Source organism: Hemitrygon akajei, chromosome 2, assembly GCF_048418815.1.
Source record: "Hemitrygon akajei chromosome 2, sHemAka1.3, whole genome shotgun sequence".
Taxonomy (NCBI): domain Eukaryota; kingdom Metazoa; phylum Chordata; class Chondrichthyes; order Myliobatiformes; family Dasyatidae; genus Hemitrygon; species Hemitrygon akajei.
The window spans coordinates 125,229,796-125,254,227 of NC_133125.1; the positions used below are offsets into that span (position 1 = coordinate 125,229,796).

At 41.5% G+C, this 24,432-nt stretch overlaps 1 pseudogene; it reads left to right on the plus strand.

Annotated features, from left to right (window-relative positions):
- Positions 1 to 7,139: 7,139 nt before the first annotated feature.
- On the plus strand, positions 7,140 to 9,323 carry LOC140738346 (sin3 histone deacetylase corepressor complex component SDS3 pseudogene; annotated as a pseudogene).
- The last annotated feature ends 15,109 nt before the right edge of the window (positions 9,324 to 24,432 follow it).

Below are 24,432 nucleotides of genomic sequence, written 5' to 3' on the forward strand. Positions count from 1 at the left end.
AATACCAAGAGATCATCCACATACACCAGAACTCCAAACACCTCCACATCCCCCATGGTCTTCCACATGCCCTGCGGGAAGGTTGCAAGGGCTCCAAATATGCCCTGTGGCATCTTTTCGGACCGGAAGACTCCTAGGGAATTTATAACGGCCGTCTTCTCCTTGTCGGCCCCACTCATTGGGATCTGGCAACATCCACTCCTCAGATCCAGCACCTTAAACCACTTCGCACCACTCAGATAGGCCATCGCCTCTTCGGCCCTCGGGGCCATATTCTGGTCACTGACAGTGCGCCTCTTCAGCGCAATATAATCCACACACACGCTGCCTACGTCTTTCACGGCTTCAGGGGTCAGTCGCCGCAACTTCTCTCTCTCCGAGTTGTCTTCAGCGGTCAACTCCCCTCCCTCGTGGTATTTCGCAGCGTCCACTAAGAGGGTCTCACCTTCAGATACTTCCCCCAGGCCGTACCACCACCGGCTCTTGTTTGAATTCGGTATCGGCCCAATGCTGCTACACACGTCCGCACAAGCAGCTCGAAACTCTGGGTGCATCGACAATGCCTCCAAACAGCGCTCACCCGCCTCCTCTGGGCAGGCCCCAAGCACACCAGCAGGATATTGGTTCTCTCCAGAACCGAAACGCTGCCCGTCTCAACAGTGTCCAGACACATCAGCATTAACGATTCACGAACCTCAGTCACCTCCACATTGGCCTCCAAGAACTCAATTTTCACTGACCAACAACCGTCGTCTGGATAAACACTGGCACTGGTACCCCAAATCTCCAGTGCCCTCAATGTCGTCAAGGGTAAATGCTTCCAATAACGGTTATAAAACAAACTGTACAGCAACTTAACTGGCGCGCCGATGCCGAGGATGGCTTTAACTTGACTTCCACCCATCCGTAACAACACCTGACTGCGTGGTCCCTCTAAGCCTTCAGGAATAGGGTCTGTTCCTTTCGGGAGTTCCTTGGTACATTGCTGGGAACGTGCTCCCCCAGAGACCCCAAGCCATTCCCCCACTGGGCCTCCTCTAAGTTTCCTGACAGCTCTCAAATCAGCTGAACAACTGAGGGAGGAGCTGATCCCCTTGACAGATCCCCCTGGCACTGCAAGCAATTTATCTGCCCCCCTAGCCAAAAGGGATACCCTAAAAACTTTCCACCAATCTCCTGCCACGGATACGATAAGCCCCCCAGCTGCAGCATTTGACTTCCAGTCGAACCACACGCATTTTCCCACACTTTCCCAGAACTGGCAGCTGTCACTTCGAGGTAATTGTACCCGACAGTTTTAACAACATCACCAGCCTGCCTACTCAAACTTTCAACCAATCCCTGTCGCTTTCCCTCAGCCAAGCACTGCCACTCACCCAACACACATGCAGAGATAACCAGCAATCGCACACCCGCAAAGGCACACCAGCTCTTCGCCACAGACATAATTTAAAGAGGGTGATCATACAGCTTCCACAGAAATCAATCCTGGACGAGCCCCCAAAATGTAACCCCCTGGGTCGCCTCAGGCTCGCTCAGCTTGTTCTCGTCTAGGGGGAGCAGCCTTCGGCCCTGCCAAACTGGGTAATCAGCTGGTGTGGATGCTGTGTGATGTCCCTGTTATGAATGTACCACAGCTCTGAGGGGCCGAAGGGTGTGGGACCAGCCCCCTCCTTCCTGAGAATCGCAAGATCACTATTAATTTGGGTCTTGGACCCAGGAAATGAGAGACAATGCAACGGATTTGACCATTGTTCTTAGAGACACTTGTGTGAATTGTGACTCGATGCTACGTGCCAGCTCTCAGGGACATGGACACCCTCGGGCAATGTGGAGGGGGATTGTATCCCACTGCCTTGATTGACATCTACAAATCTGCCAGTCACGATAAAAAGGGACAGCAGGAGGCAGTACGCCAGCGATGCACCAGATGGAGAGACCATCGCTCATCGCTCCCGTAAGGACGGGAAGCTGTTCGGGAGCCACGTGTGATTCGGTTCCCCTAGCTTGGGAACAGAGTGGCTGATAACCCCAAAAAGGAGTTCGAATTGACAACGGGGAACTCACGTTCCCGATTCAACGCTTTGAGTTCAACAGGCTGGCAAGTTTATTTTCTCTCTCCAACCCGTGAACACCCAGCGGTCCCCAAAACGGCTAAAAGCCTTCATGAACTGGCGAGACTTTTATATTTCCATTGGACAATATTTTTACCCCTAGACAAACGATAGAGCTACTTCTTATTGTTGATTATTACTATACCCGCGCTTTAGATTGAGTATTGATGACGTATATTATCTGAATGTTTGTATTAACCTTACTTTTGTGCCCCTTTATAAATAAAAACATTTAAAAATAGTACCATCAGATTTCAACGGACCTCTCTATCTTTGCTGGTAAGTGACCCAGTTATGGGGTTCGTAACACCCCCGCCTCGCCCAAAAACAGACAGTACACCATATGCGATTAAATGAGTACAATTTATAAAGGTTACTATAACTAAGTGATTAATAACGATACAGTTTATATGAAGGAAAAACAATAAAGAAAAGGCGCCAAACTTATCAAAGTCCAAACCACTTCGTGCACAACCGTTGGAGCTCAATTACTGAAGTCTTCTGGCCACCATTCGATCCCCTCCGAACTCCTCGACCCGCAGCTTAGGACCACCCGAAGTGGTCAACCAAGCACATCTAGCTTTATCTCCTCTCCTCGGAGTACCTCTTGGCCTTAGACCCCCGCTTGGGGTCCGTTCCTCGCCCAGCTTACAGCATCACGTCCTCTCTCTCTCAACCCCTCGCGCCGATCTCCCCAAAATCCCGCCAACAATAGCTTACAGACTCAGAAGAAAGAAAAACATTAATCCCAATTGGTTTACAAAGGAATACAATTCTCGTTATCAGTAAATTTTAACCCAAACAAGCTTCCAGTACTCTCTTGCAACAAAGAAGCATTCCTACTTTTAACAAAACAAAGAAGCCATTTTGATTACATACACAGTAACAAAGAAAAAAGAAACCCCTTTTACATGTGTTTAACTACAAAATTATCAGTTAAATTACTTTAAGATAAAGGAACTGACAATCTGAGAAGAGAAATGATAGAAAATTTACCAACAGTATTAGCTTCTAAAGAAACCCAGACTGTACAATCCTCTCAATTAATACAATATAACCAAAATGTAAGATTCCGTATATTGACTGCCCAGTAATAAAACCTAAAACTGGGTAAGGCTAAACCTCCATTCCTTTTAGCTTTTTGAAGATGAACTTTATTTAATCAAGAAATTTTATTTTTCCATATATAAGATATAATAGAATCCAAATAATCAAAAAAGAATTTAGGAATAAAAACAGGTATGTTCTGAAATAAATATAAAAATTTAGGCAAAATATTAATTTTAATAGAATTAATTTGGACAATCAATGATAAGGAGAAGGGTGACCAATTCGATACTGCCTTCTTAACATAATTCAGAAGTGTAAAATATTTTCTTTAAAAAGGAATTTATAATTTCTAGTAATCATTATGCCCAAATAAGTAAATTGATTTCTTGCATTTTTAAAAGGAAGTTTAGTATTAACTAATACCAAATTATTCAAAGGAAAAAGTTCACTCTTAGGAAAGTTAAGTTCATATCCTGAAAACTGACTAAAACAGGAGAGTAAAGAAAGTACGGAAGGAAAAGAAGACTTCACATTAGAAATGCAGGGCAAAAGGTCATCAGCATAAGGCGATACTTTGTGGGTAATTCCACTCCTTAAAATGCTAGTGATATCATTACATTCCCAGAAAGCAATAGCGATAAGTTCTAAGACCAAATCAAAAAGCAAAGGACTCAAAGGATAACCTTGTCTAGTTCCATGTTGAAAATTAAAAGGTTTAGAATTCTGAGAGTTAGTAAGAACCTGAGCGGAGGAAGATAGATAAAGTAATTTAATCCATTGAATAAAATTGGGCCCAAAGTTAAATTTTTCTAAAGTTTTAAATAAATAATTCCATTCAACCCAATCAAAGGCTTTCTCAGCATCTAAGGATATCACGCGTGCCGATATCTCTTTAGAAGGAGAGTACAGTTATTATCAAAGAATGTATAAATTATACAACCTTGAGGCTTGCCTGCTCACTGGTAACTACAAAGCAAGAAACCTGAAAGAACCCAATTTAAAGAAATGAAATACATAAAAATAAAAATAAAAACCAACACTCGATGTGCAAGAGAAAGGAAAAAAATACAAGTTATGCAAACAATTGAAGTGAACAATAGCATTCCAAACAAAAAATAGGTCCTCAGATCCACACACTGGAGCAGGCGGAATAAACCCAAAATCTTGCTTATCAGATCATCGAGTGGGGCTGTCTTCACAGCCTCAGCACTATGGAGATGACCATTGCAGAGAACAAGCGAAATCGGCTCTTGTCCGAACTGACACCCTGTCTTTTCAGTCTATCTAGGCCACCATTTAGGCCAAAAGACCATGAGATAATAGGAGCTGAAGTAGGCCATTCACCCCATCGAGTCTGCTCCACCGCTCAATCATTGGCTGATCCAATTCTTCCAGTCATTCCTCACTTCCCTGCCTTCTCCCCATACCCTTTGATGCCCTGGCTAATCCAGAACCTATCTATCTCTGCCTTAAGTACACACAATGGCTTGGCCTCCACAGCCACTGTTGGCAACAAATTCCACAGATTTACCACCCTCTGACTAAAATAATTTCTTCTCATCTCAGTTCTAAAAGGATGTCCTTCAATCCTGAAGTCATGCCCCCTTGTCCTAGAATCCCCTCCCATGGGAAGTAACTTTTCCATATCTAATCTGTTCAGGCCTTTTAACATTCTGAATGTTTCTATGAGATCCCCCCTCATTCTCCTGAGCTCCAAGTAATAAAGCCCAAGAGCTGCCAGACATTCCTCATACGGTAACCCTTTCATTCCTGGTATCATTCTCGTGAATCTTCTCTGAACCATCTCCAATGTCAGTATATCCTTTCTAAAATAAGGAGCCCAAAATTGCACTCAATACTCCAAGTGTGGTCTCATGAGTGCCTTGTAGAGCCTCAACATCACATCCCGGCCCTTATATTCTATACCTCTAGAAATGAATGCCAAAATTGCATTCACCTTCTTCACAACCGACTCAACCTGGATACCTTTAGGGTATCTTGCACAAGGACTCCCAAGTCCCTTTGCATCCCCACATTTTGAATTCTCTCCCCATCTAAATAATAGTCTGCCCTTTATTTCTTCCACCAAGGTCCATGACCGTACACTTTCCAACATTGCATTTCATTTGCCACTTCTTTGCCCATTCCCCTAAACTATCTAAGTCTCTCTGCAGGCTCTCTGTTTCCTCAATACTACTCACTCCTCCACCTATCTTTGTATCATCGGCAAATTTAGCCACAAGTCCATCAATACCATAGTCCAAATCATTGACATACATCGTAAAAAGGGGCAGTCCCAACACCAAACCCTGTGGAATTCCACTGGTAACTGGTAGCCAGCCAGAACAGGATCCCTTTATTCCCACTCTCTGTTTTTTGCCGACCAGTCAATGCTCCACCCACACTAGCAACTTCTCTATAATTCCATGGGCTCTTATCTTGCTAAGTGGCCTCATGTGCAACACCTTGTCAAAGGCCTTCTGAAAATCCAAGTACATCACATCCACTGCATCTCCTTTGTCTACCCTGCTTGTAATTTCCTCAAAGAATCACAGTAGGTTTGTCAGGCAAGATTTTCCTTTCAGGAAACCATGCTGGCTTTAGCCTATCTTGTCTTGTCCCAGTTTAATTGACCCAAATGTAGAACAACCAAAGACTCAATTGCCCTGGAGACAGGAGTGAACATCGCAGAGAGTAAGTGAAATCAGCTCTCACCTCTGATCTAGGCTGGCATTTAAAATGTCTAAACAGCGCATAGCATCTCACACTAGGACCCAGGCACCACTGCTGTGAATATCCATGGGCCTAGACCAGGCTGTCCGGTGACTCTATCCAGGGCCAGATTTTGTCAGCCAGTCCAAAGCCACTCTTAAGCTCTTCCAATCAGCTCAGAGCCCAGATAGCATAAAGATTTTTACTCCTCATGTATATGAAGGAGCCAATATGCCCAATTGTAATTAAAATCTGAAGAAACAGATTTAGCCCTTCCAATAGTTCATTTTAAAATAGGGGCTCATTCTTAACGATGCACACTTTCTATATGATTAAAGAGGTACTTGGTTGAAAATCTACAAACTGTAATTTTATTTGTGGAGTTTGCTTTTCATAAGTTATGTATAAAGAACATCCCGTCAACTACATTTACAGTGAGCCAGACTAGAATAGAAACATAGAAAACCTACAGCACAATACAGACCATTCGGCCCACAATGCTGTGCTGAACTTAGAAATTACCTAAGGTTACCCATAGCCCTTTATTTTTCTAAGCTCCATGCACCCATCCAGGAGTCTCTTAAAAGACCATATTGTATCCACCTCCACCACCATTGCCAGCAGCCCATTCCATGTACTCAAAACTCTGTGTAAAAAACTTACCCCTGAAAGCCGGAGTTAAAAGTGGTGGTGCAAAGTCCACAACATATTTTATATGAACGTTCATCCATAAAACCGGCCTTGAACCAAAGTTCATGTATTGTTCACACATAATAGGAAGTCAATTTTTAATGTGTTACTTTTGTTTGGTGAACCTCATCAATTAAAACAATTAAGTATTTCTCAGGCAATAATTTTACTGGAACCTGTGTACGGAATGACCACTCCACTGGCACTTCACAACTGCTATTCCCTTACCTCCATTTCTATTGTATTTCTTTTTTCCTGTGAATATCTGTAAGAATCTCAAGGCAGAATATGAAAACATTTGTACCCCAAGTATCAAAAACTCGAGAAAATCTGCAGATGCTGGAAATCCAATGAACACACACAAAATGCTGGAGGAACTCAGCAGGTCAGGCAGCATCTATGGATAAAAGTATTGTCGTTTCGGGCCGAGACCCTTCGGCAGGACAAAAATGCAGAAACTGTGGTAAACAGGGCCACACAGGCTGAGGATGCGAAGCTAGTAAACAGCAGAAAAAGGACAAAATACAGAGAAACAAGAAACCCCAGAAAGGAAAACACAGCAATGTACACGAAATGGAAGAAAGCAGTTCTGATGAAAATGATGCAGACAAAAGTGAATTGTCTTGTCTGCCACTTCACAGTGTGGAAGAGACAGGTGATCAAAAAGTTATAAGGATCATTCCACAAGTGGCAGGCATGAGACTGAAAATGGAGTTGGACACAGGCTCAGCTTTAACAGTGATCTCTGTACAAGACTACAAATGACTATTTCCTCACATACCTCTGAAATGAATTAAACTACTGCTAAAGACTTACACAGGACAGAGAGTGCATCCCAAAGGTAAAATTAAAGTGATGGTGACCTACAGAGACAAAACACAGCAGCTGAACCTCTATGTACTGAAAAATGGAGGACTACCATTGCTGGGAAATGATTGGCTCAGGAAAATCCAGTTGGATTGGCACATCATCAAGGTAGTAGATGTGTCAACAAAAGAGGGCAGCTCAGTGGGGAAGATTTCCACAGCTGTCCTCTCACCCACTGTCGACTATTACAATGAGATGAGGAGCTAGACAGCGTCGACGATGAGGACAAATGCAGTATCCGTGACCGTGACTCAGATGAAGATACAGAGGATGCAAGGGAGAAAGATATTGCCAATAAGCAGGATGATGAAGACTACCTGGATGTAAAAAAGCAGATGTACCAGGAGAAATGGACATCTCTCAAAAGACAGCTGCAGCAGTTACAGGAAGCCACTTGGCAGGAGTATCAGAGAAGGATGAAGAAACTAGATCAACAATACAAGGAAAGAATATAAAATGCAGAGCTTTTTCTACAACTGGAGGCAGAACAAGTGGAAATGAATTATATTAAAGAGAATAAAGCAGCAGTGAAGGAATTTAAAGATAAAAAAATTGAGTTAGAAAAAAGAAAAAGATGATTGAGAATGAGAGATTAACAATGGAACTCACAGGAGATTCTTTGGAGGAAAAGCCAATAATGACTAGGAAACTAAGAAGGAGACCTAATGACCCTGTTCCAATTACAGATGTTACGTACCCCGTAACTGGGTCACTTACCAGCAAAGATAGGGAGGTCCGTTGAAGTCTGATGGTACTATTTTTAAAAGTCTTTATTTATAAAGGGGCACAAAAATAAGGTTAATACAAACATTCAGATAATATACGTCATCAATACTCAATCTAAAAGCGCGGATATAGTAATAATCATCAATAAGAAATAGCTCTGTCGTTTGTCTAGGGGATAATATATTGTCCGATGGAAATATAAAAGTCACTCCATTCCTGCAGGCTTCAGCCTTTGGGGACCGCTGGGTTTTCACTTGTTGGAGAGAGAGAGATTTGTGAGAAAAGAAACTTGCCCGGGTCTTTTGATGAGGCCAATCCTTTGAGTCGGGGGAGTTGGTTCCCCGTTGTTAGTTCAAGAAAATCGTTTCTGTGGTACCCGCCACCGGCTCCCAGGCAAGGGAACCGAACGCACGTGGCTTCCTTTAAATGGCTGCCCGCTATTACGGGATCGCTAGCGTTTCTTCTGGTGCGTCTGAGGGGCCGTCTCTACAGCCCCTCTTTTATCTTGACTCGCAGGGTAGTAGATGTCAATCAGGTTGGGGGTGAGGCAATCTCTCTCTCAACCAGCCCACTTTGCCCGAGGGCTTGCACATAGCCTAGTCCCCAATCCACAAATGTGTCTCCAAGAGACAATGGCCAATGTCGCGTGACTTTACATCGCCGGGGAACGAGGCAATTTGCACGTCTCTCCCTCATTTCCTGGGTCCTTTGACCCAACCCACTAGTGCTCTTGCGATTCTCACAAAGGAGGGGGCTGCGGGCATAACACAGACAAAAGACGAAAATCTGCACCTGCGCAGTTAAATTACTTGTTAAGAGATGAACAGATATTGGAAGATCTGTGAACTCTCAATAAGCTTAAATCTCCGAAAAGACTAACATCTCCGTCTTCTCCTGAGCATCTTCCCAGCACTCCTGATGAATCACCAGCACAAAGATATGAAGAACAAATGAAGACGGAAAGTTATATTACGATAAGAGATGGTATCAAAAAGGTCAGGATATCTATTTGGAATCTAAGGAAAATACGAAGATTGTGTAATTAGCTCAGTTGGAACAAACGAGATACGGGTAAGGAAGACAAGTGATAGCACAAAGATGCATATATATACAGGACAGCTGCACAGAGGAATCTTCATTTTACAGAGGCGATCTGCTGCCTAGAACTCTTAGCAAGCTGGAGGCACACATCTTCTTAACTCCCTAGGCTCAGAGGTCAACTTCTCATGGCTTTTATATGGAAATCTGTATTAAAACAAACAAGTTTATTGACAGACGTTACCCGGAGAGACAGAGAAGACCCCACAGAGACTTGAGTTATAAATGGGTCTTAGACCAAAAGTAATAAGAAAGACTTGTTATAATTTGATATTATTATGTTACTTTGTTATAATTTGATATTATTAAGTTACTAACTAAACAAATGGTAGGCGTTTGTACATTAAGGGTAAACATATTTGTTTAGCATAGTGCCCCAGTAAAAACTACAGCTGATGTACTATTAAAGTAAAAGGGGAGGAGTGTACCGTATTGCCTATATTATAATAGGGGACTACTCTGTGTTGTAGTAACACGTTGTTGCATGCGCTATTAGGCACGTATGGATCTGTATATATGTGTGCTCAGAGTTTGGATTATGTCAGTAAAGAACTATGAAACTTAGCTCCTGTCTCCAGCATTTTTATTAATAGCATTGTTGTGTAACCAGGCCACACACACAACAAAACTCAAAAACTTCTATAGATGTACCGTGGAGAGCATTCTGACAGGCTGCATCACTGTCTGGTATGGGGGAACTACTGCATAGGACCGAAAGAAGCTGAAGAGTGTTGTAAATTTAGTCGGCTCCATCTTGGGTACCAGCCTACAAAGTACCCAGGACATCTTCAAGCAGTGCTGCTTCAGAAAGGTAGCGTTCATTATTAAAGACCTCCAGCACCCAGGGCATGCACTTTTCTCACCGTTACCATCAGGTAGGAGATACAAAAGCCTGAAGGCAGAGTCTCAGTGATTCAGGAACAGCTTCTTCCCCTCTGCCATCTGATTCCTAAGTGGACATTGAACCCTTGAACACTACCTCACTTTTTTAATATATATTTTTTCTGTTTTTGGCACAAATTTTAATCTATTCAATATACATATATTGTAATTGATTTACTTATTAATTTATTATTTTCTTCTATATTTTGTATAGCATTGAACCGCTGCTGCTAAGTTAACGAATTTCACGAGACATGTTGCTGATAACAAACCTGATTCTGACTCTGAATACTTGGATTCAGAGGATGTAACAAGCAGGATAGACTAAAGAGCATTCCTGGATGTTGTTTATTTGAATTTTCGGAATACCTTTGACAAGCTATGCATATGAGGCTGCTAAACATGATAAGAACCTATGGTATTACAGGAAAGGTACTAGCTTGGATAGAAGAATGATTGTCTTGTAGAAGGCAACCAATCCTCCCAAGAAAGGAATGGGAACATACAGGCCTTATCTGCTTGGCTGCTGGTGACTAGATGTGTTCTGCATTGGTTGTTGTTGGGTCCATTACTTTTCATCTTATATTTTAATAATCTGGATGAGGAAATTAATGGTTTTGTGGCCAAGCTTACAGATGATAAAAGACTAGGTGGAAAATCAGGTGATGCTGAGGAAGCAGGGAGTCTGTAGAAGTTCTTGAACAAATTGAGAGAATGGGTAAAGAACTGACAGATGGAATACAATGTAAGGAAGGGTATGGTCATCTATTTTCTAAATGGGGAGAGAACTCAGAAAGTGGATGTAGTGCAGATGGTATTGAGAAAGGCAAATGCAGTGTTAGCATTCATTTTGAGAGGAATATTACAAAAAAAGCAAGGAGGTAATGCTAAGGATTTATAATGCAAAGATCAGAACACTCTAGTGAACAGTTTTTTTCTTCTGTATCTGAGGAAGGATGTGCTGGAGAGAGTCCAGAGGAAGTTTGAATCCAAGGATGAAAGGGTTAATATTTGTGGAGTGACTGATGGTCCTGGTCCTGTTCTCACTGAAGTTTAGTAGAATGAGAGGGGATCTCATTGAAACTAACTGAATGTTGTTAGGTCTGGATAGAGTGGATGTAGAGAGAATCCAAGACCAGAGGCCTCGGCCTGAAGATAAAAGAACGTCTCTTTAGAATTGAGATGAGGAGGAATTTCTATAGCCAGAGGGTGGTGAGTCTGTGAAATTCATTACATAGATAATTGTGGAGGCCATGTCACAGGCATTCCTCACAATAAATCCACCTCACCAATCCATCCCTAATCTTCATTTATTTGAATGGGAATTCTTAGTCTAGAGAAAATCCAGTTTTTACTTACATCAGAGACAGAGAGCTTGCAGATGCTGGAATCTGGGTCAGCAAACAATCTGCAAGAAGAGGTTAGGTTTTCAACTCAAAACATCAACAATACACTCCCTCCTACAGATGTCATTTGACCCGTTGAGTTCTTCCAGCAGATTGTTTGTTACTCTTTTCACTGACTTTGCTTTAGTTCAGACTATTTCTTGTTGTTATAACATACCATTAATCAATCTTATTACACCATTTAAAAATAATGTTATTTTTGTCTCTATTTGAATGATGTAACACCTTTTATGCTTTTCAGTGGAATAGATATTTAAAATGTTTATGATGCTTCCTGCTGCTGACAGAATGTGAAGCTTTGTCCACAACCTTACCGCAGTTAAATGCAGTCATGGTCTGCAGGGGCAAACTTCAGCAGTGCATCTACTAAGATCTAATTGCCCCTGAGACCTCACTATATCCTCAGCTGCTTTGGTCTATTGTACCCGAACAAGTAAATGTGAGTGAGTTCACATTTGATGAATCAACAATGAACTACATTACTGTAGTCAATGTTCCACTATTGAATGCTCATATTTCAATAAACTTGCACTGATGTACAAAACACATTATTTATTTTACTTACTGAAGTACAGCGATGACTTATTGGCAGCAAACACAACTATCAACTACTCTATTAATCACACCTTTTCTAAGAAACAATCTCCGCAATCAACAGGATGGTTGCGGCGTGATGTAAACGGAATGAACTGAGACAGTGGGGCTCAGATCCAAAAGCAGGGAGTGAGCTAATGTTTGGCTGTTGGGCGGACTTGGAGGCAAGTCGAAGCAGCAGAAATCAGCTGAGGCAAAGGCGAGGCAGCAGGACCCAGGCCTGAGAGTGGGGAATAACCCAAGGTTTGGCAGGTTCAAGCACCAGGCCAGACTGAAGCTGTGGATCATCTGTGACTGGCTTCTTGATCCAGAGGAGATACCTTCACCAACCTCACTTGTCCCATCACTGACAGAATTCCCACAACTTATGGACTCACTTTCACTGACTTTTCATATCATGTTTTCGATATATTTATTGTTTATTATTATTATTTTTTTCTCAGCTCAAGCTGGTAAAACCTGAGCTACAGGCACAGCCAAGCACACTCATTTCTCAATTACTAGGAACGGTTGGACTATTCCAGTGGTGTTTAGTGTTGTGGCTTTCCAGATATTTACATAAATATTGCAGTGTAGGCCTAATTATTCAATGTTATTGTGTTGTGACTTTAGGGTGATACCAGTTGTAGATATTACTATTGGGACTATGCATACCCTGTTCATGTTCCATAGTATTTTAATTTCCTCTTTTAGTTCAGAATATTTTTGGTGTTTTTCACTTATTGGTTTCTGTAAGTTATGTGTATTTGGAATGGCTGTATTGAATAAGTAAGTTGTTCTTGCTTATTTATCCTGTATTACTATATCCAGATGGCATCTATGGATTGTCCTATCTGTAATAATAGATCAGTCGTGCTATAATTTGTGGGATTCTGACTCTAAACCTGGATCAGGCTTGTATTCCCTGTAAAGTATGATTCCTTTAATGAGTTTTGCATTTTAAAGCAAGATTTTGGTGAATAATGTTTGCCACTTAATTGTGCCTGATAGGTAATCAGATTTAGTTAAACTGCTGCAAGATCCTGTATTGTGTTGTTTCTGATTTTTTTTTTGGCATTTTCTACATTTATCACTATGAATTTGTTGGCCTTTTATTGTGTATTTTTGATAGTTTTCTGTGTTAACCACCTGGTCCTGTATGCAACAAGGAACCCACCTGCTCCTTGTCTCCAACTCTGAGCCAACTGTTCGACACTTCCTTGTTGAGATCCAGTCTGCTGAGATCATAGGGATGTCTTCCATGGGGGATCATGCTCTTCCATTGGTTAACTTTTTCTTCAAAAGTGATTATTTCTTCATTTTTCTGGGTTATGCTCTCATTTAAGTTGAGTGGTATGTACTTCTTATCAGAATTGTATATGTTCATGTGGAGTGCTGAATCCTGTTTTTATTGATGAAAATATATCCGTCTAAGTTTCATCTGACTGTTATATAATTTCTTTGTCTGTTATTCCTCTTCCGCTTTCTGTCCAAGATAGTATTAATCTAAGTGCATTTGAATATACATAATGTTTTCTGAAATTTGTCATTTCAGTTGTTATTTTTCTTTGTAAATTTTCCAAATCAGTATTGGACCAAGATATTATGCCAAAAGAATACATTAATATAGGTATATATTAACATAACATAAAGGAAATAATCAATAACATGTTTATTGCCTTTCAAATATTTTTACTGTTGATCTCTGATTGGAAGATTTTTTTGTCTTGAAGCAAATTTAGTCAAAATGTTTCCTTTATTGCACTGTGATCTATTTTATTTGCTTGCTGACATCAAAGATACTTACGTTTCATATTTATCCATCTGTTGTATTGTATCCTGCTGCTCTGTTTTATATTCTACTAACTCTATTGTACCCTTCTTTTTCTTTAATGCTCTACATTTATCCAGTCCAAAGTTCATGTCTATATCTTTAGAAAACAGTTCTACTATTTAAATACGTTGTTTTGGCTTTACTGATGAAGGAAAATATAATTTCAAATCATCCACTTAAGGAAGATGTGTCAAGGTATAACTCATTTTGTTGTTTAAGATTTGATACCCAATTTTCATCTGGTTCAGTAAATTAGAGAGTGGGTTTATAGCTAGATACCTTCCATCAATGCCATGAGGCATTGTTAATATTTTAAAGTGTCTGTAATATTGAGAAAAAATAAAACCATCAAAATCACCTGAATGATTTTGCAATGATAGTCTTTGTAGCTGAAGAAGGATGTTCTTACTGTGGAAGGAGTGCAGTGAAAGTTCACCAGATATGTCCCTGAAGAAGGAGGCATCCATCACTAAGGACACTCATCAAAGACATGTCCTCTTTTCATTATTACTATTGGGGAAGAGGAACAGACCCTGAAGACCCACAAACAATAATTGAAAAACAGCTTCTTTTTCTCAGCATCAGATTTCTGAATGGTCCATGGATTCATGAACACTACTTCATCATGATGAAGTGTCTCAGCTTGAAACTGTTTATTCCTTTCCTTGGATATTGCCTAACTTGCTGAGTTCCTCCAGTATTTTGTGCATATTGCTCACTATATTGCTTTTCTTTTTGTTGCATTATTTATTTACTTTTGTCATTTACTGTAATTTTATGTCTTTGTATTGCAAAGTTGCTGCAAAACATTAAATTTCATGCCATCTAAGTCAGTGGTAATAAAACTGTGATTCTGATTCTGATTCTTGGCATGACAGCAATGACATTCAATAGGCTTGACCAGAGGTCAAGACTGAACTCAGCTCAGGAGAAAGCTGAGTCAGCAGCTGACAGCTACACCACTCTGTTAACCAATATGTGACATATCCCCGGATGACTTTTTGATGTTCTTGTGTGAGGATCTAGAGATCCATTACCCAATGAGCAACTCTGAGGATTGTAAGACTCATTATTTCTTTCTTGATCTCTTTTGATATCTTAGACTTTTGAAGCAGGTGCCCAGAATGTGATCCTTTGAACAACTTCAGAGCCTGAAGATCCCCAGAGACTAAGTGTCCATTAACAATTAATTGGTTTCTCCACCTAAGGCAAAATACTACAACTTTAGACATCTGCTGGATGTACACAACAGATCAAGCAACATCCAAGGAGAGAACATGGAATCAGCATTTCAAGTCAATGACCTTTCCTCTATTTTGGGATTTGGTGGAAATATACAGGTTTTAAGATGTAGAGACAAGACAGTGTAAAGTCTGTAATGTGCAGAGATCTGCAGAGATTAAATGACAAAGATTATGATATAATGCAAGAAAAGATCAGAAATGAAGTGCAGGATAGCAATTTGAAATTTGTAATCTATCGTAGGATGATTTGTACTTGACAGCTTTGATTATAATTTTTTTGTTGATGTTTGATTACTTTGATTTTATTGGTCTCATATACTTTGAAACATACAGCATAATGCAAAATTTTGTATCAATTACCTGCATAGACTGAGCACTGTGCTGGGGACAACCCACAATGGTCATCACACTTCCACTGCCAATGTAGCATGCACACAACTCACTAACACTAACCATAACTGTACATATTTGGAAAGTGGGAGGAAACTTCTGCACCAGTAGGAAAACCATGGGGAGTGCATTAGGATAACTCCTACAGAGAGTGGTGAGTGGGAATTAAACCCCATATGGTGACTGTTATGACTAGAACATAAATGCAAGGATGTAATGTTGAGGCTTTATAAAGCATTGGTGGGCCCGCACCTGGAGTAATGAGAGCAGTTTTGGGCCCCTTATCTAAGAAAGGATGTGCTGACATTGGAGAGGGTTCAAAGGAAGTTTACGATAATGGTTCTAGAATTCAAAGGCTTGTATATGAAGAGACATTTGATGGCTCTAGGCTTCTACTCACTGGAATTCAGAAGAATGACAGATGACATCATTGAGACCTATCAAAAGATGATAGGCCTTGATCAAGTAGATGTGTAGAGGATGTTTCCTATAGTGTGGGAGTTAAGACCAGAGGACATAGTCTCAGAATAGAGGGGCATCCTTTTAGAATGGAGATGAGGAGAAATTTCTTTAGCCAGAGAGTGGTGAATCTGTGGGATTCATTGCCACAATCGGCTGTGGAGACCAAGTCATTGGGCATATTTAAGGAGGAGGCTTACAGATTCTTAATTAGTTAGGGCATGAAGGGATATGGAGACTGGAGCTGAGAGGGAAAATGGATCGGCCTTGATGAAATGGCAAAGCAGACTCGATGGGCCAAATGGCATATTTCTGTTCCTATATCTGATGGTCTGATGAACTGTAAAGTGAAGGACTAACTGCTGTGATAGCATGGTGACTGTACTGACTGCATCTGTTTCATGTTAGCTCAATTAAAGCTTCCAAATATTATTCATCTTGGTCTGAATATGGAAGAGAAAATAAGTAAATCTTATTCAGTACTTTATACAGTATACATATATTGAATAGATTAAAAATCATGCAAAAAACAGAAATACTACATATTTTTTAAAAAGTGAGGTAGTGTCCAAGGGTTCAATATCCATTTAGGAATCAGGTGACAGAGGGGAAGAAGCTGTTCCTGAATCACTGAGTGTGTGCCTTCAGGCTTCTGTACCTCCTACCCGATGGTAACAGTGAGAAAAATGCATGTACTGGGTATTGGAGGTTCTTAATAATGGACGCTTCCTTTCTGAGACACCGCTCCCTGAAGGTGTCCTGGGTAGTTTGTAGGCTAGTACCCAAGATGGAGCTTTACAACCCTCTGCAGCTTCTTGCCTCTTTGGGTACTGTGCAGTAGCCCCCACTGCCCACACCAGACAATGATGCATCCTGGCAGAATGCTCTCCATGGGACATCTATAGAAGTTTTTGAGTGTATTTGTTGATGTACCAAATCTCTTCAAACTCTTAATAAAGTATAGCCATTGTCTTGCCTTCTTTATAACTGCATCAATATGTTGGGACCAGGTTAGATCCTCGGAGATCTTGACACCCAGGAACTTGAAGCTGCTCACTCTCTCCACTTCTGATCCCTCTATGAGGATTGGTATGTGTTCCTTCGTCTTATCCTTCCTGAAGTCCACAATCAGCTCTTTCAACTTACTGATGTTGAGTGCAAGGTTGTTGCTGCGGCATCACTCCACCACTTGGCATATCTCACTCCTGTACGCCCTCTCATCACCACCCGTGATTCTACCAACAATGGTTTTATCGTCAGTAAGTTTATAGATGGTGTTTGAGCTATGCCTAGCCACAGAGTCATGTGTATATAGAGAGTAGAGTAGTGGGCTCAGCACACACCCCTGAGGTGCGCCAGTGTTGATCGTCAGCGAGGAGATGTTATCATCAATCCGTACAGATTGGTACGTCTGCTGGATAGGAAGTCGAGGATCCAATTGCAGAGGGAGATACAGATGCCCAGGTTCTGCAACCTCTCAATCAGGATTGTGGGATGATGGTATTAAATGCTCAGATATAATCCATGAAAAGTATCCTGACATCCTGATATCATGACAAAAATATAAAATTCTCCCTCAGCGTTTTTGTTGTGACTGTGCACAGCTGAATATGTATCAATTAAATAAAAGCACAGACACAGGAGATTACTTTCAAAGGTGTATTCACATTGCAGAGAGAGAGAGTGAGAGAGAGAGAGAGAGAGAGAGAGAGAGAACAATCCAATGCGTGGACAACAGCAAATGTGCAAACAACAGATCAATATATAGAGCTAAAGTCATCGTTCTAAAACAAACAGTTCCATACATAACACTTCCTCCCTGCCTAGATTAATGCAACATAATACTGTATATGTACAAAACTTTTAATTTCTCTTTCATAAACCCATATTCCAAATAAGCATGCTTTCACATTAAAAATACATAACTAACTTCAAAGTTCCAAAGATTCAGTCTTTTGGGTAGCGCTCTGTTTCTTTCAGGATAGCGCCTCTGGACCTATGGAGTGGCAGCAGGTTTGGCAAGTGTCTTGTCTAAGACAATGTTCGCAGTTTCTGGTGTAACATTGCTGTCAGTGACATAATCACCGAGAGGTAAGTCCAGTGACTGTAATGTGTACATCTTGATGGATGCAGTCACCTCAGGTGTGTTCTTTGGTTGAGCAACAGTATCTGGTCCAAATGACATCTCCATGTCTGATCTCAAACATACAATGTATACATCAGTGGTCCAGTTCTTGTAACTATCTTTCCAGGTGTTCACTTGTCTTCTCAGTAATAACATGCTATAGACTTCCTGTCCAATCTTGAAGCTCCTTGCTGCTTCACTTGGCAACTGGCTGAACTGTTTATTCTGCACTTCCCACCGTAGATCAGTTTTCAGGAGGTCTATGCGAGATCTCAGATTCCTGTCCATAAACAGCATTGCAGGGGTTTGATTTGTTGTCGCATGAACACAAAAGCAAGTTCTCCACCTTGTGCTACAGAGAAATGTCCTCCTTGTCTATCACTTTAATGAACTTCTTGAAGGTTTGGATAAACCTTTCAGCAAACCCATTCATTGCTGGGCGGTGAGAAATGACTTGAAATGTCTGTTGCCATTTTTCTTCATAAACAGATGGAATTCTTATGACATGTATTGTGGCCTGCTGTCACTCACAGTTTGTTTTGGTAAGCCATTTCTGGTGCAGATAGTCCTCAGGATGGAGATAGTCTTTGCTAAGGTGGTTGATTTCATTGGTATAACCTCCAGCCACTTCAATCAGAAACATGGAGTCCATGAATGGCCTAGTAAAGTCAACAGGTATTCTTTGCCATGTTGAAGACAGCCACTCCTATTTGTGTAACAGTGCCTGCGGGGGGGCATTTTGAACTTTTTTTGGCATCCTGAACAGCTTTTGGCCATGTCTTCAATCTGTTTATCTACTCCTGGCCACTGCATGCTCATTTTGACTGCACAGGTGAACTTCATGCAGATTTTCTAACACTCTGGTGTGCATTTTAGAGGGAACCACAACACAAGATCCACACATCAGTGTCCTTTGACGTACCAACAGTTGGTCTCATCTCGCTAAGAACTTTGGAAACATAGCGTTACCATGAACTAGCCATCCTTGGATGGTGATATCATTGACTTTTGACAATGTTGGGTCATTACTTATTTCCCTTTGTATTTTGGAATTTGTTTTCGGCAGCTGGTCCACCAATGCAGTGTGAAACACTTCTGCTGGGTCACAGTTTGAAGACTTGCCTTCTTCAGTTGTCAATTATGGAAGACGTGACAAGCTATCAGTGTTGCTGTGTTGTTTGGTACCCTTGAATTATTCCTAAGAGTGGGCTGTTAAGAATAGAGCTCGACGTTGTAACCTGGTCGCAGTTATCACTGGAATTCCCTTTGAAAGTTTGAAAATGGAAACAAGGGGCTGGTGATCTGTCACGATCATAAACTTTTGTCCATAGAGGTAGCGTTGGAACATCTTTATTCCCCATACTAGGCTAAGGGCCTCTCGGCCAATCTGGGCGTAGTTGCATTCTGTGTTCATCAGTGATCTTGAAGCAAACACAATCAGATGTTCAGATCTATCTTTCATAACATGTGACACAACGGTTCCAATGCCATAACGGGATACATCGCACCCTAATCCGATGGGCTAGGATGAGTCACTATGGGAGAGCAGTTCATTGAATGTTATTAGTCTTTTTGTTTCCTTGAATGGTCTTTCACATCTTTCTGACCATTCCAACTTTGCTCCTGTCCATAACAGTGCATTCAAAGAATGCAGCATTCTATCTATGTTTGGGAGAACCCTGGGGTAGTAGCTTACAAGGCCCAAGTAAGAAGTGAGTTGTGACACATTTTCTGGTTTGGGTGCCTGTAGCACTGTTTCAACCTTCCCTTCTGACTTACGTAAGCCATGCTTGTCAATGACATGTCCAAAATATGAAATTTCATTCTTGAAAAACTCACATTTCTCTCACTTTGTGCACAGACTATACTCACTTAGCCTGGTAAGCACTTTACCAAGGTTCTGGAGGTGCTTTTCATCATTTTTGCCAGTCATGATAGAGTCATCAAGGTATCATTGTGTTCCTGGAATATCTTGGAGCAGTTCGTCCATTCCTCTTTGCCAAATTGCTGAACCTGATGTGATGCCAAAGACGAGACGATTATACTGGAACAGTCCCCTGTGAGTGTTCATTGAGAGGATCTTCCTGCTTGACTCCTCAATCTCCATTTGCAGATAGGCCTGTGACAAGTCAATCTTTGAGAACTTATTCCCACCTGCTAAACATGTAAAAATGTTATTTATTCCTGGCAGGCGATATTGCACTGAATGCAGCACTGGGTTGATGCTCACCTTGAAAGCCCCACATATCTGAACAGCTCTGTTTTCCCTTTCTTCATCACTGGGACAATGGGCATGACCCAATTGCTCTACTCAGCCTTGGAGAGAATTCCAGATGCCTCCAAGCTCTGCAGTTCAGCACCAACTTTAGGACATCGTGTGTAAGGTACCCTACGTACTTAATGGAATTCTTGTGTTGCTGTTTCATCCAGTTCAATTCTGGCCTTCCTGCCTTTGAGTTACCAAACCCCTCCTCGTAAGCATTAAGCAGCTGTGCCAGTCTAGTTGGATTTTTCTCACTCATTCATGGCGGAAAAGTGCTGGCCCTCCACTTTTCAATACATAACGCTCAAACAGGTGTTTTTGACCTCCATACATCACATTTACTTTCAGTTTGCCTTTGGGAGACACTTTTACACCTGAGTAAGTCTTTGGCATCACTGAGATATTCTCTAATGGTATCTTGGAAAACAGTCTGTGTAGTCAGCTTCTGGAATTATGGACAAAGCTGACCCTGTAGCTACCTCCATTTTCAGTTTTCCACTGAAAACATCTATTGTGATCCAAATGATTCTGTAATCTGCTTCAGTTATACGATGCAGTTCTAGGCACGACAGTTCACCTTTATGCATTTGCTTAGTTTTGTCTTTGAGAATTTTCACTTGATGGTGCTTTCTGTCTGCCTTGCACACATTCTCTGTGACACTCTCTGCAGTCTTTCCCTTTGAACCAGCAGTCATTTGCATCATGGAATAATTTGCTACATCAATAACATTTTTGGCTTTTAGAACCATTCAGAGACTCTTTGTGCATTTCACATCCTAACCTCTTTTCTGTAGTTCTTGTGGTAAACTATGTGTATACCTGTCTGGACACGCCCCTCTACTGACTGCTCCTGTGGCTCCTCCCACAGACCCCTGTATAAAGGCGATTGTGTCACTGCTCCTCCCTCAGTCTCCAAGATGTTGTGGTCACGTTTGCAGCTAATAAAAGCCTATCTTTTGCCTCCTGTCTCCGAGAATTATTGATGGTGCATCAGTTCTGCTGCATCCTCTGCTACATTCTCTAACGATATTGCAATGGTTAATCCCCATTCCAAGGTTAGTTCTCCTTCTGCCAGTAGACTCGCTTGAGTGCTTTGACTATGCATGCCACACACAAGCCTGTACCTTAATGTGGACAGATGTGGGAAGTCCTGGAGTCTCCCAGCCTCCCAGAAGGCCACATCTGCACCAGGTGCATCGAACTGCAGCTCCTTAGGGACTGTGTTATAGAACTGGAGATGCAGCTCGATGACCTCTGTCTGGCCAGAGAGAGTGAGGGAGAGATAGAGAGGAGCTATAGTCAGGTAGTCACACCGGGGCCTCAGAACACAGATAAGTGAGTAACAGTCAGGAGAGAGAAGGGCAAGAGGCAGATGCTAGAGAGTACCCCCACGGCTGTCCCCCTTAACAATAAGTACTCCTGTTTGAGTACTGTTGGGAGGGATGGCCTATCTGCTCTGGCACAGTGTGTCCCTGTGGTTCAGAAGGGTAAGGAAAGGAAGAAGATAACAGCTGTGATAGGGGACTCTATAGTTAGGGGGTCAGATTCTGTGAATGCAGGAAAGAAACACAGATGGTAGTATGCCTCCCAGGTGCCGGGGTCTGGGATGTTTCAGATCGCGTCCACGATAACCTGAAGTGGGAAGGAGAACAGCCAAAGATTGTAGTTAATACTGGTACCAACGATGTAGGTAGGAAAAGGGAGGAGGTCCTGAAAACAGACTAGAGGGAGTTAGGAAGGATGTTGAGAAGCAGGAGCTCAAAGGTAGTAATCTTGGGATTACTGCCTGTGCCACGTGACAGTGAGTATAAGAATAGAATGAGGTGGAGGATAAATGTGTGGCCGAAGGATTGGAGCATGGGACAGGGATTCAGATTTCTGGATCATTGGTACCTCTTTTGGGACAGTTGTGACCTGTACAAAAAGGACAGGTTGCACTTGAATCCCAGGGGGACCGATATCCTGCTAGGGAGGTTTGCTAAGACCATTGGAGAGAGTTTAAACTAGACTGGCTGGGGGATGGGAATCAAACTGAAGAGACGGAGGAAGAGGCAGTTGGCTCACAAATAGAGAAGGTTTGGAGACAGTGCGAGAGGGAAGATAGGCAGGTGATAGAGAAGGGATACGCTCAGGCCGATGGTTTGAGATGTGTCTATTTTAATGCAAGGAGTATTATGAACAAAGTAGATGAGCTTAAAGTGTGGATCAGTACTTGGAGCTGTGATGTTGTGGTCGTTACAGAGACTTGGATGGCTCAGAGGCAGGAATGGTTACTTCGAGGGCCAAGCTTTAGATGTTTCAGAAAGGACAGGGAGGGAGGCAAAAGAGGTGGAGGTGTGGCACTGTTGATCACAGATAGTGTCACAGCTGCAAAAAAGTAGGAAGTCATGGAGAGATTGTCTACAGAGTCTCTGTGGGTAGAAGTTAGGAACAGGAAGCGGGCAATAATTCTACTGGGTGCTTTTTAGAGATCTCCCAATAGTAACAGGAGCATCGAGGAGAAGATAGGGAGACAGATTCTGGAAAGGTGTAACAATAACAGGGTTGTCGTGGTTGGAGATTTTAATTTCCCAGATATTAATTGGCATCTCCCTCGAGCACGGGCTTTAGATGGGGTAGAGTTTGTTAGGTGTGTTCAGGAAGGTTTCGTGACACAATATGCAGATAAGCCTACAAGAGGAGAGGCTGTACTTGATCTGGTATTGGGAAAGGAACCTGGTCAGGTGTCAGATCTCTCAGTGAAAGAGCATTTTGGAGATAATGATCACAACTCCATCTCCTTTACCATAGCATTGGAGAGGGATAAGAACAGACAAGTTAGGAAAGCTTGGAGTACGGGGAAATATGCGGCCATCAGGCAAGAACTTTCTTTAAATCCTGTACGTCTTTCACTATTACTATGCGCTGTACTCTCATGTTTGTCAGTATTTGTGATAGCTTTCTCATGTTGTTTTACTCTCGCTGTTTTGCTCTGTAACTGTTGGTGCAGTTCGTGATATTTCCTGACATTCAGGTTCATACCCATGGCCAATTTGTTTTGTCTGTGCACAACCACATCTCAATTAAATAAAACCACACACACGGGAGGTTGGTTTAACTGGTGTATTCATATTGCTGCAAGAGAAAGAGAGAGAGAGCAATGTGCATGTGTAGACAACAGTTCATGCTCAGACAGCTGATCTATACGTAGTGCCATGGGGGACGGTCATTGTTCTAAAAGAAATAGATCAATGCATTACAGTTTTTTCATCTGTTTGTTGAGGGAAGAGAATCCAGATCAAGTCAAAGTCAATGAAATGAATAGATTCCCAAGGAATAAGCAGCTCTATTCAAACTTGAAAATACCTTCGAAACATTTTGGAAACAATAACTAATCTGGTGCATTCATGTGAAAACTCTTCGACTAAAACAAGCCAAAGATAAATCTTTCCCTTTGGTTCATTCACAACTATTAGTGCTATGTGTTCAGTAGAGACTATTTTTTCAAATGCAAAGAGACAGTGTAGTGTGTAGAATATCATAGAGATATTTGTGTATTATTGTAATTATGTTGTTTGATTAAGCATTCCTTGTTTATTTAGGTAATTCATTTTGGATTATATGTAAAAGTATGTGATTGGCATAAGTCATTACACCACCACATCGTATGTGAGCATCTCACTAAAAAAACAGAAAGAAAAGCTATATAGTTATATATTTTGGCTCCTGTATTTTTCTTTTGATTAGCTTCTGGAGTTACCAAACTTAACAGTGGTGTTGAGGTAGTTTTAAAGTGAACCCAAGGCAACGAGCTACCTTCTGAAGTATAACACATTTCCTTCAAAGAGGAGAGAGAGAGAGAGACATCCAAGTTGTTTTTAAAAAAGGATACTTTTTTTCAGAAGGGAGAGAGATGGTCGAGTTTAAAAAGAAAGGTGGAAAATTGACAAAATTAAGAAGCAAAAAGTATGGCCATGGGTTTATAAACCATGAGTAGCCAGTAATAATAATAAAAAAATA